This window comes from Pan troglodytes, chromosome 1 (assembly GCF_028858775.2).
Source record: "Pan troglodytes isolate AG18354 chromosome 1, NHGRI_mPanTro3-v2.0_pri, whole genome shotgun sequence".
Lineage (NCBI taxonomy): Eukaryota > Metazoa > Chordata > Mammalia > Primates > Hominidae > Pan > Pan troglodytes.
The window spans coordinates 17510942-17527283 of record NC_072398.2 but is presented as its reverse complement, the minus strand read 5'-3'; the positions used below and the strand labels follow the sequence as shown (position 1 = coordinate 17527283).

Here is a 16342-nt window from a genome sequence, read left to right as displayed (position 1 = left end):
GTGCAGGCTTGTTACACAAGTAAACGTGTGCCATGGTGGTTTGCTGCACAGATCATCCTATCACCTAGGTATTAAGCCCAGCATCAATTAGCTATTCTTCCTGATGCTCTCCCTCCCACCCACTGCCCACTGATAGTTCCCAGTGTGTGCTGTTCCCCTGTATGTGTCCATGTATTTTCATCATTTAGTTCCCACTTATAGATGAGAGCATGCGTTCTTTGGTTTTCTGTTCCTGTGTTAGTTTCTGGAGGATAATGGCTTCCAACTCCATCCATATCCCTGCAAAGGACATGATCTTGTTCCTTTTTATGGCTGCATAGTATTCCATAGTGTATATGCACCACATTTATTTATCCAGTCCATCATTGATGGGCATTTAGATTGATTTTATGTCTTTGGTATTGTGAAAAATGCTGCAATGAACATACACATGCATGTATCTTCATAACACAATGATTTATATTTTTTGGGGTGTATACCCCGTAATGGGATTGCTGAGTCAAATGGTACACCTCTAGGTCTTTGAGGAATCACCACACTGTCTTCCACAATGGTTGAACTAATTTACACTCCCACCAACAATGTAAAAGCATTCCTTTTTCTCCACAACCTCACCAGATTCTGTTGTTTTTTGACATCTTAGTAACAGCCATTCTGACTGGTGTTAGATCGTATCTTATTGTGGTTTTTATTTGCATTTCTCTAATGATCAGTTATGTTGAGCTTTTTGTCATATGTTTGTTGGCCGGATGTATGTCTTCTTTTGAAAAGTGTCTGATGATAGTTTCTTTTGCTGTGCAGAAGCTCTTTAGTTTAATTAGATCCCATTTGTAAGTTTTTGCTTTTGTTGCAGTTGCTTTGGTGTTTTCATCATGAAATCTTTGTCCATGCCTAGTCCTGAATGGTATTGCCTTGGTTGTCTTGCAGCATTTTTATAGTTTTGGGTTTTACACTTAAGTCTTTAATCCATCTTGAATTGATTTTTGCTTATGGTGTAAGGGATGGGTCCAGTTTCAATTTTCTGCATATGGCTAGCCAGCTCTCTCAGCACCATTTATTAAATATGGAGTCCTTTCCCCATTGCTTGTTTTTGTCTAGTTTGTTAAAGATCAGATGGTTGTAGGTGTTGGGTCTTATTTCTGAGTTCTGTATTCTGTTCTATTGGTCTATGTGTCTGTTCCTGTACCAATACCCTGCTGTTTTGGTTACTGTAGCCTTGCAGTATAGTTTGAAGTTGGGTAGCATGATGCCTCCAGCTTTGTTCTTTTTGATTATGATTGTCTTGGCCATTTGGGATTTGTTGGTTCCACATGAATTTTAAAATAGTTTTTTCTAATTCTGTGAAGAATGTCAATGGTAGTTTAATGGGAATAGCATTGAATCTATAAATTGCTTTGGGCAGTATGGCTATTTTCATGATATTGATTCTTCCTGTTCATGAGCATGGAATGTTTCTCCATTTGTTTGTGTCCTGTACGATTTCTTTGAGCAATGGTTTGTAGTTCTCCTTGAAGAGGTCCTTCACTTCCCTTGTTAGCTGTATTCCTAGTTATTTTATTCTTTTTGTAGTAATTGTGAATGGGAGTTCATTTATGATTTGGCTCTTTGATTGCCTGTTGTTGGTGTGTAGGAATGCTAGCAATTTTTGCACATTGATTTTGTATCCTGAGACTGCTGAAGTTGCTTATCAGCTTAAAAAGCTTTTGGGCTGAGATGATGGGGTTTTCTAGATATAGGATCATGCCATCTGCAAACAAAGATAATTTGACTTCCTCTCTTCCTATTTGAACACTCTTATATTTTGTTCTCTTATCTGATTGCCCTGGCCAGAATTTCCAATACTATGTTGAATAGGAGTGGCGAGAGAGGACATCTTGTCTTGGGCTGTTTTTCAAGGGGAATGCTTCCAGCTTTTGCCCAGTCAGTATGATATTGGCTGTGGGTTTGTCATATATGGCTCTTATTATTTTGAGGTATGTTCCTTCAATACCTAGTTTATTGAGAATTTTTAACATGAATGGATGCCAGATTTTATCGAAGGCCTTTTCTGCATATATTGAGATAATCATGTGGTTTTTGTCTTTAGTTCTGTTTATGTGATGAATCACATTTATTGATTTGCATATGTTGAACCAACTTTGTATCCTGGAGATGAAACCAACTTGATTCTAGTGGATAAGCTTTTTGATGTGCTGCTGCATTCAGTTTGTCAGTATTTTATTGAAGGTTTTTGCATTGATGTTCATTAAGGATATCGGCCTGAGGTTTTCTTTTTTTTTTTGTTGTATCTCTGCCAGGTTTTGGTATCAGGATGATGCTGGCCTCATAGAATAAATTGAGGATGAGTCCCTCCTTTTCAATTTTTTGGAATAATTTCAGTAAAAATGATACCCCTTTTTCTTTGTACCTCTGGTAGAATTCAGCTGTGAATCTGTCTGTTCCTGGGCTTTTTTTGGTTGGTAAGCTATTTATTACTGTCTCAATTTCAGAACTCATTATTGGTCTATTCAGAGATTCAATTTCTTCCTGGTTCAGTCTTGGGAGGGTGTATGTGTCTAGGAATTTACCCATTTCTTCTAGATTTTTTAGTCTATGTGCATAGAGGTGTTTACAGTATTTTCTGATGGTTGTTTGTATTTCTGTGGGGTTAGTGGTGATATCTCCCTTAACATTTTCTATTGTATCTATTTGATTCTTCTCTCTTTTCCTCTTTGTTAGTCTAGCAAGTGATCTATTTTATTATTTTTTTCAAAAAACCAGTTTCTGGATTTGTTGATTTTTTTGAAGGGTTTTTCGTGTCTCTGTCTTCTTCACTTATGCCCTCATCCTGGTTATTTCTTATCTTCTAGCTTTAGAGTTTGTTTGCTCTTGGTTCTCTAGTTATTTAGTTGAGATGTTAGGTTGTTAACTTGAGATCTTTCTAGGTTTTGATGTGGGCATTTAATGCTCTAAATTTCCCTCTTAACACCACTTTACCTGTGTCCCAGAGATTCTAGGACATTGTCTCTTTGTTCTCATTAGTTTCAAAGTACTTATTGATTTCTGCCTTAATTTCATTATTTACCCAAGAGTCATTCAGGAGCAGGTTGTTCAGTTTCCATGTAGTTGTGTGGTTTTGAGTGAATTTCTTAATCTTGAGTTCTAATTTGATGGTGCTGTGGTCTGAGAGACTGTTATGATTTCAGCTCTTTTGCATTTGCTGAGGAGTGTTTTATTTCCAATTATGTGATCAGTTTTAGAGTAAGTGCCATATGTCAATGAGGAGAATGTATATTCTGCTGTTTTGTGGTGGAGAATTCTGTAGATATCTATCAGATCCACTTGATCCAGGGCTGAGTTCAGGTCCTTACTATCTTTATTAATTTTCTGTCTTGATTTGTCTAATATTGTCAGTGGGTTGTTAAAGTCTCCCACTATTATTGTGTGGGAGTCTAAGTAGTCTAAGTCTGTCATTCTCGAAGAACTTGCTTTATGAATCTGGGCGCTCCTATATTAGATGCATATATATTTAGGATAGTTAGCTCTTCTTGTTGAATTGAGCTCTTTACCATTATTAATGCCCTTCTTTGTATTTTTTGATCTTTGTTGGCTTCAAGTCTGTTTTGTCAGAAATAAGGATTGCAATCCCTACTTTTTTCTGTTTTCCATTTGCTTGGTAAATTTTCCTTCATCCTTTTATTTTGAGCCTGTGTATGTCTTGCACGTGAGATGGGTCTCTTGAAGACAGCACACCAGTGGGTCTTGGCTCTGTCCAGCTTGCCATTCTGTGTCTTTTAATTGGGGCATTTAGCACCCCCCCAAAAAATATATATATATTTTATATTTTTTGAGATGGAATTTCATTCTGTGTCACCCAGGCTGGAGTGCAATGGTGCAGTCCCAGCTCACGGCAACCTCTGCCTCCTGGGTGAAGCGATTCTCCTGCCTCAGCCTCCCGAGTAGCTGGGATTACAGGCACCTGCCATCTTTTAGTAGAGATGGGGTTTCACCATGTTGGCCAGGCTGGTCTCGAACTCTTGACCTCAGGTGATTTGCCTGCCTCAGCCTTCCAAAGTGCTGGGATTACAGGTGTGAGCCACTGCGCCTGGCCTAGCCCATTTATATTTAAGGTTAGTATTGTTATATGTGAATTTGATCCTGTCATCATGATGCTAGCTGGTTATTTTGCAGACTTGTTTATGTAGTTGCTTCATAGTGTCACTGGTCTGTGTAGTTCAGTGTGTTTTTGTAGTGGCTGGTAACAGTTTTTCCTTTCCATATTTAGTGCTTCCTGGTGGTGATGAATTCTCTCAGCCTTTGCTTGTCTGAAAAGGATCTTATTTCTCCTTCATTTATGAACCTTAGTTTGGTCAGATATGAAATCTTGGGTTGGAAATTCTTTTCTTTAAGACTGTAGAATATTGGCCCACAATCTCTTCTGGCTTGTAGGGTTTCCATTGAGAGGTCCTCAGTTAGTCTGATCGGCTTCCCATTGTAGGTGACCTGGCCTTTCTTTCTGGCTGCCCTTAACTTTTTTTTTTTTTTCATTTCAACCTTGGAGAATCTGATGATTATGTGTCTGGGGGTTGATCTTCTCATGGAGGATCCTACTGGGGTTCTCTGCACTTCCTGAATTGAATGTTGGCCTATCTTGCCAGGTTGGGTGAGTTCTCTTGAATGATATCCTGAAGTGTGATTTCCAACTTGGTTCCATTCTCCCTGTCCCTTTTAGGTATCCCAGTCAGTTGGAGGTTTGGTCTCTTCATAGAATCCCATATTTCTTGGAGGTTTTGTTCATTCCTTTTCATTCTTTTTTCTCTATTCTTGTCTGCCTGTCTTATTTCAGAAAGATAGTCTTTAAGCTCTGAAATTCTTTCCTCCACTTGGTCTATTCTGCTATTGATACTTGTGATTGCATTGCGAGGTTCTCATGTTGTGTGTTTTCAGCTCCATGAGCTTGGTTATGTTCCTCTCTAAACTGGCTATTCTGGCTATCAGCTCCTGTATTGTTTTATCATGATTCTTAGCTTCTTTGCATTGGGTTACAACATGCTCCTTTTACTCAGTGAAGTTTGTTATTACCCACCTTCTGAAGTCTACTTCTGTCAGTTCAGTCATCTCAGCCTCAGCCCAGTTCTGTTCCCTTGCTGGAGAGGTGTTACTGTCATTTGGAGGAGAAGAGCCACTCTGGCTTTTTGAGTTTTCAGCACTGATTCTTTGCTTATCTTTTTGGGTTTATCTACCTTCAATCTTTGAGGTTGCTGGCCTTTCAATAGGGTTTTGTGGGATTCTTTTTGTTGATCTTTTTGTTGTTGTTGTTTTCTGTTTGTTTTTCTTTTCATAGTCAGGCCACTCTACCTTAGGGCTGCTGCAGTTTGCTGGGGGTCTGCTCCAGACCTTGGTTGCCTTGGTTTTTCCTGTACCTGGAGATATCACCAGTGAAGGCTGCAAAACAGCAAAGATGGCTGCCAGCTCCTTCCTGTGGAAGCTCTGTGCCAGGGGGATACTGACCTGTTGCTGGCCAGAACATATCTGTAAGAGGTGGCTGGAGACCCCTGTTTGGAGGTCTCACCCAGTCAGGTGGAATGGTATCAGGGACCCATTTAAAGATGAGTCTTGCTGCTTTTTGTCTGAGGAGGTGTGCTGCATTGTGGCAGACCCTTCCTCATCTGGACTGTTTGCATTCTCCAAAGCCAGCAGGCTGGAATGGTTGAGTCCACTGAACCACAGAGATGGCAGCCACCTCTCCCCCTGGGAGCTGCATCCGAGGGAGAGATCAGAGTTCTGTTAATAGAACCCTTGTTGGCGTGGCTGAAGCCGCCACAGGGAGGTCCCTCCCAGTAAGGAGGAATGAATCGGGGTCCCACTTAATGAAGCAATCTGGCCACAGTGTGGCAAAGCAGCTGTGCTGCATTGTGGGGGGCCCTTCCTCATCTGGACCATTTGTATTCTCCAAAGCTGGCAGGCTGGAAAGGCCAAGTCTACTGGACCAAAGAGATGGTGGCTGCCCCTCTCCCCGGAAACTCGGACCTATCTCAGGCAGATTCCAGCCTGTTGCTGTTGTATGCCTAAGTTAAGTTGGTATAAATTCAAAATAGATTGTTATAACTATAGGATATTATATGTAATTCCCATGGTAGCCACAAAGAAAATATCTATAGAATGTACACAAAAGGAAATGAGAAAGGCATCAAAATGTGCCTCTATAAAAAAAAAGATCAACAAAACACAAAGAAAACTGGTCATGGAGAAAATGAGGGGCAAAAAAACTGTAAGATATAAAGGAGGCAAAATGGCAAAAGTAAGTCCTTCCATATTAGTAATCGAGACTCTGTCTTAAACAAAACAAAACAAAACAAAAGAAACAAACAAGCAAAAGAAAAACGTCCAGTCAAAAGCATAGATTGGCAGAATGAATTAAAGAAAAACATGATCTAACTGCATGCTATGAGAGACCCACTTTAGATCTAAAAACACTTTAGATCTAAAGGTTGAAAGTGAAAGTGTAGAACAAGATGTAAATAGTAACAAAAAGAGAGCTTTAGTGTCTACACTAATATCATAAAATAGAATTTAAGTCAAAAATTTTTACAAGAAAAAAGGACATTATATGTTGATAAAAGGGTCAGTTTACCTAGAAGATACAACAATTCAAAACATATATGCACCAAACATCAGAGCTCCACAATATACGAAGCAAATGTTGACAGAAATGAAGGGAGTAATAGACAAGTCTGCAATCAAATGCCTGAATAATGCAGTATGTGGGCTAGTCCAGCCTCTCTCATGATTTCCACATCACTTTGATGTGGACATCCTGGACATCTGCAGTTTTCAGTTACTTCCTGTTTCCTGCTGGCATTTAAGTCCCTTGTACTTTATGTGAATTCTTACTTCAGTTATACTGCCCCTACAACTTGCAGTGAACATTCTCACTTTGGTTGTATCACTTTCCACCCTCCTGCCTGAAATCTGATGCTTTCCTTCAAGCTCCATCCCCACTAGGAAGCCTTTTGTATGAGCTAAGATTAACAACTTGCATCCTTTACCCTCCATGTGTTGCATATACCTATACCACTCATTTAGCACATCACATTTGATACTTATTTATTTGACACATGTAGCTATATTTAATCTATTTGTTTGGTCTCCTCCATAACCAGAGCTTTATTTCCATGGGGGCTAATGCTCCTTTAAGTTTCTGGCAATGATTACTGTTATATAGATGCAGAATCTTATTTTTTTAATGAATTAACAGATGTCTCCCTAAATTAGGCCCAAATACTGATCTTAATCCTAAGGATTAGCTAATAGAAGCATCATAGGTATTAAGTTGGACAGATATGGCCAAACTGTTTAATTTTGTGAGCTTCACTTTCATGTGCTAATGCCATATCTATCTATCTATCTATCTATCTATCTATCTATCCATCCATCCATCCATTCATCTATCTATATCTAGCTTGACCATCACAACAGTCTAAGGAGAAGCTATGCTTATCCCTGTTTTTCAGATGAGGAAACTGAGACCCAGAGACATTAAGTAATTTGCCAAAATTACCCAACTCACACATGAAAGAGTCAAGGTTTGAACCTAGATCTCCCTGACTCCACTGCTTGTTATTTTAAACATCTACAATATTTACCTTTCAGTTCTTGAACTTAATCTTGCCTGAGATCTAAGTTCAAGCCTTTCATTATCCACATCCCCCCATATCTAATGATAGTTGTGGTAGGCAGAATAATATCCCCCCAAAGATGTCTGCATCCCAATCCTGGAACCTATGAATATTTTACCTTGCATGACAAAAAGGGACTTTGCAGATGAGATTAAGTTAAGGATCTTTAGATGGAGAGACTATCTTTGCTATCCATGTGAACCCAATGTAATCATAGGGTGCTTATAAAGGAAAGAGGGAGGCAGGAGTCAAAGTCAGAGAGAGATTTGAAGATGCTCAACTGCTTTTGAAGATGGAGAAAGGGACCAAAGCCAAGGAATTCACTGACACCTTGATTTTAGCCCAGTGAGTCTCACTTTGACCTCCAGAACCGTAAAATAATAGATTTGTGTTGCTTGAAGCCACTAAATTTATAGTAATTTGTTATGGCAGCAATAGGAGACTAATACAGTTGACCCTCGAACGACACAGGTTTGAACTGTGAGTCCACTTCTACATGAATTTTTTTTTTTAGTAAATATATTAGAAATATTTTTGGAGATTTGTGGCAACTTGAAAAACTCGCAGACAAACCATGTATCCTAGAAATATAAAAAAAATAAGAAAAAGCTATGTCATGAATGCATAAAATATACGTAGATACTAGTCTATTTTATCATTTACTACCATAAAATGATACACACATCTATTCTAAAAAGTAAAAATTTATCAAAACGTATGCAAACAGACTGTACATGGCATCCTTTGCAGTGGAGAGAAATAGAAACAACATAAAAATGCAGTATTAAATCATAATTGCATACAATTAACTGTATACATAAGGTACTGTGGTAATAATCGCTGCATTGCCACCTACATTGCTATTGTGGTGAGCTCAAGTGTGGGAAGTATCCACTTAAAATGCCATGTGATGCTAACCATCTGCACATGAGCAGTTTCTCTCTCCAGTAAATTGCATATTGCAATGAAAGTTATCTCTTTCAGTTCTCACATTTTTTGTGTGTTTGGAGCAATACTATAAACTTTGAGTAACACAGCGGGACTCATACGAAGTGCCACTACTGATGCTGGAAGTGCTCCCAAAAAGCAGAGAAAAGTCATGACATTACAAGTAAAAGCTGAATTGCTTGATGTGTGCTATAAATTGAGATCTGCACTGTGGTTGCCCACCATTTCGGACAGATGATTCAGCTTGTAAGCAGACAATGTAAACTTACAATATCAATAAGTAAAGTACAGTAGTGTAAATACATTTTCTCTTCCTTATGATTTTCTTAATATTTTCTTTTCCCTAGCTTACCTTAATTGTAAGAATATAATACATATACAGAATATGTGTTAATTGACCTTTTCTGTTATCAATAAGGCTTCTGGTCAACAATAGCCTATTAGTAGGCAAGATTTTGGAGATTCAAAAGTTACAGTGAATTTTAACTGTGCAGGTGATTGATGCCTAATTCCCATGTTGTTCAAGGGTCAACTGTACAATAGGTTTTCTGCTTTCCTTACCCTCCTGATGATTTCTGAACTAGTTCTACAGAGTTTCCTCTTTTCCTTTGCATCTCTCCCTCCCACTGCCACCATCCAGATTGTTTTCAGAGCGGCACTTCATCAGCTGCATCGTCACCCTCTGAGGGTGTGGAAGGGCTCTCACTTCCACTTAAGGCCATGCCATGCTAATTGCCTTTCTGGCTCCTTTCTCTTAAAAGGTGGTGCTTAGAAAGGAAAGGAATAGTCCATATGTGGTCTTAGTAGGACAGGGAACAGTAGGTCTTTACCTCCCTTAATCCGAATGTTAGATCTCTTCAATGCAAGCCAAGGTAATGCTTATTTTTTTTAGGCACCCACATCACATCCACTGCTCACTCAGGTTGAGTTTATTGATAACTACAACCCCAAGCTTTTCATGTCATATTAAAGCAAAAGCCATTATGAGCTGTTCTTGTATCTCGTAGAATGTCTGCCATCTTGTGTCATGTAGCTTTTGTCTCAGAAAAAAAAAAAAAAAAAAGCACAGTACGAATTAATCTCTCCAGGGAAAGATTTAAAGACTAGGATAATAAGGAGAGACAGATGGAATTCTGAGAGAAATATGGCAAATTCTAGAGCTAATCTAATTAAAGGGCCATGGGAACTTCTCCCTGGCGCATAAATAAAATATGACAATCAGTGTCAGCTAAGAAACCCTTAGCAAATACCTAATCTCATTTTTAAATTTATCATTACATAGAACTGTTATCTTTTAACAAATAATGGTATGATGCAAAATAAGCTGAGAGAAGCCAACAGACACAGGCCAGGCAGCTGCCCAGCCTCTCTGCCCACCCCTCCCTACATACGCTTCAGGTGGCATGGGCTCTCCCAGCCATTTCAATACATGACACCTCTGTGACCTCGCCAGCTTGAAGGATAAAATGAAAGGTTCTTAGTGAAGGAAAAAGGCGTTCATCTTCACCCCATCGTAATGGGCTCTGAGGAGGACTGGCAACATGTAGAATCTGGAGAGGAGAGGTCAGGACTGGCTGCAGAGGAGGAAGCTGCTGAGGTGATTAGTAGTTCTCAGAGAGGGCCTTGTTCTTTCCCTTTAAATTCAAAATGGCAGTGCCTCAAACCCTCTGGGCTTCCTGGAATTTGTGTTTAAATGTTTATGTATTTCCAGGCGAATATTCAAACAATGTAGCTAAGATGTGGTACCTTCAAAGCAAGTAAACCAGCTGGCTTCCCTGCTATGATCCCCTTGCACAGCCTGGCCCTTCAGACAGGAGCCTGTATTCTGAAGGAAGTCCTTACAGAGCAGCTTGGATCTACTACCCCTTAAAAGAAGGAGGAACTGGTGAAATTATTTCTGTTAACTTTAAGGTACCCAAGAGGACCACAGAGGTCTTATTCTTTTCAGTTTGGATAAATCTGGGGCAGTCCAAAGGTTGCCAAGGGAGGTAGGAAGAAAAGTTTAATTTGCACACTTGAGCTTTACAGTCTGTCTGACTTCATTGGAGTTTACTTCTTTTTAAATTGCAGACTCAGGCTTAAATACTTCCTTACCTTCAGTGACCTTTCCTGAGCCCTCCTGTTCCTGATAAGCTGAGGGCAGTGCTTTCTTTCCTACAATGTGTTGTCATATTAACACACACACCCAGAGTGATTACTGTGTTCACTTCCCCTGGATGTGCTTCATCTTTGTTGAGTTAAAATCAAATTGCTTTCTACTTCAGTAAATCCAATTCAGCCTTCTTACTGACCATGGGTTAAAGTTTTAATTTAAAATTCCCTTTCTTTTAAAAATTAGCAATTCAAATTCAAGGTGGTAAAGCAGCCCACATTCTGAGATTGTTGGTGTTGGAAAGGGCCTTAGCTATCATCTGTCCTGAGTGATGCTTCTGTTGAATTATCTCAAGGAAGAATAGTTACCACTTTGAACAGATTAGGTGGAATGATGTAAATGAAAGTGCTTTGTAACTTGTAGGACATTAAAAAATAAATATTATTAGCATTTATAAAGATGCTTTTTCCATTGTTGTCAATGTTACTTATTTTTTTAAAACTACTTTATTGAGGTCTTATTGACATAAAAAAAGCTGTACATACTTAGCTGGGCGTGGTGGGGGGTGCCTGTAATCCAAGCTACTTGGGAGGTCAAGGCTGGAGAATTACTTGAACCTGGGAGATGGAGGTTGCAGTGAGCTGAGGTTGCACCATTGCACTCCAGCCTCGGTGACAGAGCAAGACTCTGTCTCAAAAAAAAAAAAAAAAAAGCTGTGCATACTTAATGCATACATCTTGATAAGTTTCAGGATAAGTACAACACACTTGTGAAAACCACCTGTGAATCCCACTTGTGAAACCAATCATTAAACATGTCCCTCAACTCCCAAAGTTTCTTCTTTATTATTACTATGATTAATTTTTTTTGGTGAAAGCATATAACATAAAATCTACCCTAGGCAAATTTTAAGTATACAATGCAGTGTTTGTTAGCTATAGGCATTATGCTGTGTAGTACAGCATACTGTACTTACTAGCTTAAGTTTTATATATTATAACATGTGTTTTCCTGTTGAACTCCTGTCTTCCTTCTTGTGGGTATAAACTAGAATAACTTTATAGATCGCTTGGGAACATTTTTCACCTCAAGCGGCCATTCCTGTCCAGGTGTGGGATGTGCAACACAGTGGTCCAAGAGATGATTTTCAGAGTCACAAGGACATGGCGTGGGGTACCATTGACTCACGTTCTCCTGCTAAGGCGAAAGTCTCAATTTGCTGCTAGTGCATCTTTAACCTTCTCTAATTCTCATTTCCCTTTGTTATAAAGACAGAGCTCAGCAGACTTCTGTCCCAAAATCTTTGGCCAACAGCAAACCATATGTGTATGGTTATCTTCTAATTATGGGGAGTGATTTTCATATCCCAGTGATAGTGATACCAAAAAAGAATAAAAGTATCCTTTAAATTGACAAGCACCATGAAGTGGTTTGAGACTGGCTGGTGTTTGGGACATGGCTTTCCACGGAGCTTGAGAGATGGGCCATGGATCAGATTACTGCCCACTGTGACAGACAACACACAATTTGCCATTTCCCATGGCAGTCTTTGACATATCTGAAGTCAGTGCTCATGTGTCCTTTCAGCCTTCCCTTCTTTAGGTCTCACCCTTCCAGTTTCTTCACATGTTCCTTATTTGATGTTCTCCTGCAATGGTGACTGGAGTCTATCAGTTTTTCTTTTGAGGAAGCTCCCTGTTCATCATTTTTATAGAAGGAGCCCTTGTTCTGATATCAGAGAGCAGTTCCTCAAGTTGGTTGAGAAAGGGAAGTCAGGGAGCAAAGGAGAGTTAATAGGGATGACATGGAAGAATTGCAGTGATAGGGATGCCTGGGAATTGTTAGGAGAACACTTAGGTCCTTAGATGTCTTTATGTTGGTGTACAAAATAGGGGTTATCAAAACTATAAAAACCCTGGAAGATAACTGAGGCAATACCATTCAGGACATAGACACGGGCCAAGATTTCATGATGAAGATGCCAAAGCAATTGCAACAAAAGCAAAAATTGACAAATTGGATCTAATTAAACTTAAGAGCTTTTGCACAGCAGAAAAAACTATCAACACAGTAAACAGACAACCTACAGAATGGGAGAAAATTTTTACAAACTGCATCCAACGAAGGTCTAATATCCAGCATCTATAGGGAACTTAAACAAATTTACAAGAAAAAAACCAAACAACCCCATTAAAAAGTGGGCAAAGGACATGAACAGACACTTTTCAAAAGAAGACATACATGCAGACAACAATCATATGAAAAAAGCTCCACATCACTAATCATGAGAGAGGTGTAAATCAAAACCACAGTGAGATACCATCTAACACCAGTCAGAATGGATATTATTAAAAAGTAAAAGAATAACAGATACTGGCGAGGTTGTGGAGAAAAAAACGCTTATATGCTGTCGGTGGGAGTGTAAATTAGTTCAGCCATTGTGGAAGACACTGTGGTGATTCCTCAAAGACCTAAAGACAGAAATATCATTTGACCCAACAATTCTATTATGGGGTATATACCCAAAGGAATATAAATCTTTCTGTTATAAAGACACATGCATGTGTATGTTCACTGCAGCACTAGTCACAACAGCAAAGATATGGAATCAATCTAAATGCCAATCAGTGATAGACTGGATAAAGAAAATGTGGTACATATATACCATGGAATACTATGCAGCCATAAAAAAAACGCGATAGGGACCTGGATGGAGCGGGAGGCCATTATCCTTAGCAAACTAACACAGAAACAGAAAACCAAACACTGCATGTTCTCACTTATAAGTGGGAGCTAAATGGTGAGAACACATGGACATATAGAGGGGAACAATGCACACTAGGGCCTATTGAAGAATTGGAGGGTTGAAGGAGGAAGAAGACTAGGAAAAATAACTAATGGGTACTAGGCTTAATACCTGGGTGATGAAATAGTTTGCACAACACACCTCCACGACACAAGTTTACCTACATGCCCCTGAACTTAAATAAATGTGACCCTGAACTTAAAAGTTAAAAAAACACAAAAATAAAATAGGGGTTATAAGCAAAATGTGTGCAACATGTGTAAAGACTGTCAAGATTGGGTTGAAAAGTCTGTGAGAGTGCCTTTGCAGCTTGCTTCTCTGAGCCTTAAGGTGTTCCACCTCTAAAATTGGTTGAAATGAGGTATTGTATGGAAAAGGCTTTGGTAAACCAGGAAGTGCTATACAAATGTCAAATATTAGTTTTTTCATTAGTTATATTGTTATTTTATGTCACTGTTATAACATTGACATTCTGTTCAGTGTTTATCCTGGTTTCTCTTCAGATCATATAAATCTTGTGCCTTTTACGAAAGATTCCCATGAAGAGGAACAACTCTGAGACTTAAACCAATTTTTCAGCCTTGGTGCTTTGTATAAAGGATCCAGCACTCCCCAGTAGTCCTTTCATAAAAGAGCCCTGCCATTCCCAAGTCCATTGTCATGATTTATTGCTTGCTTGTTGGGATTTCACCATCTAGAGGTTTTTAATCAAGAAAGCCTGTGGTTGTTTTAGTATCCAAATCCATGCATGTTAAATAATGACTTTTTATTGTCTTTATAATGTCTGCCAACCTGGCTGGGTATAAAATTCTTGAGTATGCCCTGCTCCCCGCCTCCATCCAAACTGTATAGGGAGTGTTACTTGGCGTTGAATATTGACTTGGAAGCCAGCCTTAATTTTGCCCTTTGTACATGACTTGAGTTTTCTCAGAGAATCAGTCAGGATTCATTCTTTTTTCTTTGGATTTCAGTGATTTTACCAGGAAATCTTGGTGTTGGTCATAATATTTCAATTTGTTTTTTAGGAGCTGTGTGATCTTTTATTTGTAGGTTTAGTTTGGTTTCCTATTTATTTTTTCTTCTCAAGGGACATCAATTGTCCATATTTTTGTTTGCTTTGTGTATATATCATCTTCCTTTTCATTATTTTTTTTTACCTTTTCCTTTGCATTTTGCTATTTTCTCAAGTTGATATTCCATACCATTGACTCTATTTTCAGCTGTAACTGTGCCTCTTGCTGCTTCTGAGATGGCTTCATATTATGAATGAACTGAGCAGAACACCCAGGCAGGCATCAGTTGGCCTATGGTAAATCTTCCTAGGTTATCATAAAAAAATTAACATTACCATAGCTCAGATTAATAGTTGGCCAATAGCTGCCTTCTTCTCCCCAGCCCAACACATGCTTGAACTCTCCATTCTCCTGAGTAAAGGACCTTGGAAAAACACTCCTTAAGAACTGGAGAAGGTTGTATTGGTTTTAGTGTCTGCCATTAATTTTATCCACATTTTACAGTATTTGGCAGGTATTCTCATGGTTTTAAGAAGCAATATAGTGTTAAGAGCATAGTTATGGAGAAAACTGCCTGGGTTTTAATTAAAATTTTTCCAGTTGCTAGCCATGTGAGGTTGGGCAAGCTACTTAACCTCTTGATTCCTCAGTTTTCCTCATTTGTGAAGGAGGTTAGTAATAGCACTGCTATGAGATGAAATGAATTAATATTTGTAAAATGCTTATAACCCTGCTGGGTACAAAGTAGGTGTCTTGAAGTGATCATAAGATGCATTGTCAATAAACTTTCCTCCCCAATTTCTCAATCACTTTGCTCATTTCAGTGGGTTTCACAGAAGTGTCATTAACTGTCTTTATTCCATTATATTGTGCCAGAGGTTGCCTGATTTGTTTTGCTCATAACGGGATTGTTTTAATTATTCATTTAGAATTGCATCCAGAATATATAACTGGCTGGCTAGTCTGTGCTTCTTAGATTCTGTTTTTTTTCTCTTCTTGAAACGAGAATACTTGTCAATCTTTAATCTTCAGTAAGTCCATGATTTCTCAAGGTCTATTGAGTATATTTCTGTCATCATGTCTGTCAGTTCTTTTAGTACTAGATCCTGACTGATTTGACCTCAGTTGGGGACATGAACTCATTTGAAATGGCTAGGTACTCTCTTTCTATCTTTTTACCTCTCTTGGGCTTCAGTTCCTCCTAAATTATGCTACCACTATCTTTTTCAATCTGAAGATCATTTTCTTTAATAGAGATGAAGGCTGAGAATTTGAGCTATGTCATTCTGCCCTGTCTTCTCTCTTATCTATTATCACTGTGCCCTAGATACTGGGCACTTCCCTGCCTGGTTGACTTTCTTGTCCTGCTCCGTTTGTTTGTGTGTTTGTTTGAAGCACACCTTTGTGCTGTCCTTAGTATATTTACAGGAAGTGGAGCTCATTCTGGCCTTTGGTCTTCTTGACATTTTTCTTATTGCTTTGTGACCCCCTTGGGCTTACTCCTGGTTGCTTCCCTTCTGTAGATCTTTGTACATGTCCTTTGAAAATTTCTGCCTTTCAGACAGCTTCCTTTTCAATCTCAGAAGTACTTGTAGATACTTTACCCACCTTGTCTGCCTTGGCATTATTGTACTAATTAATGTCTTGGGGCACTTGGGAAAGATACCTGTTGTTCCTTAACTCCCTGACCTGGGGGTTTGGTTTGGGAGAGGTGAGAAGAGGCCCAGAAATCTGCATTTCCACAAACCTCCCAGGTGATTTTGATGCACGTGACCCCCAGATCACACTCATGCCTAACTAGTTTGGTGCAGAAGCTCCTAACCTC

General features: G+C 39.0%; 1 protein-coding gene and 1 non-coding gene across 12 annotated transcripts in view; both read left to right on the top strand.

Annotated features, from left to right (window-relative positions):
• Positions 1-16342, top strand: part of DISC1 (DISC1 scaffold protein) — a 414923-nt gene that overhangs the window by 30164 nt on the left and 368417 nt on the right. The window lies entirely within an intron of this gene.
• Positions 13989-14104, top strand: LOC112206952 (U5 spliceosomal RNA). Its single transcript, XR_002941425.1, has one exon. It is a non-coding gene; the product is annotated as a U5 spliceosomal RNA (small nuclear RNA).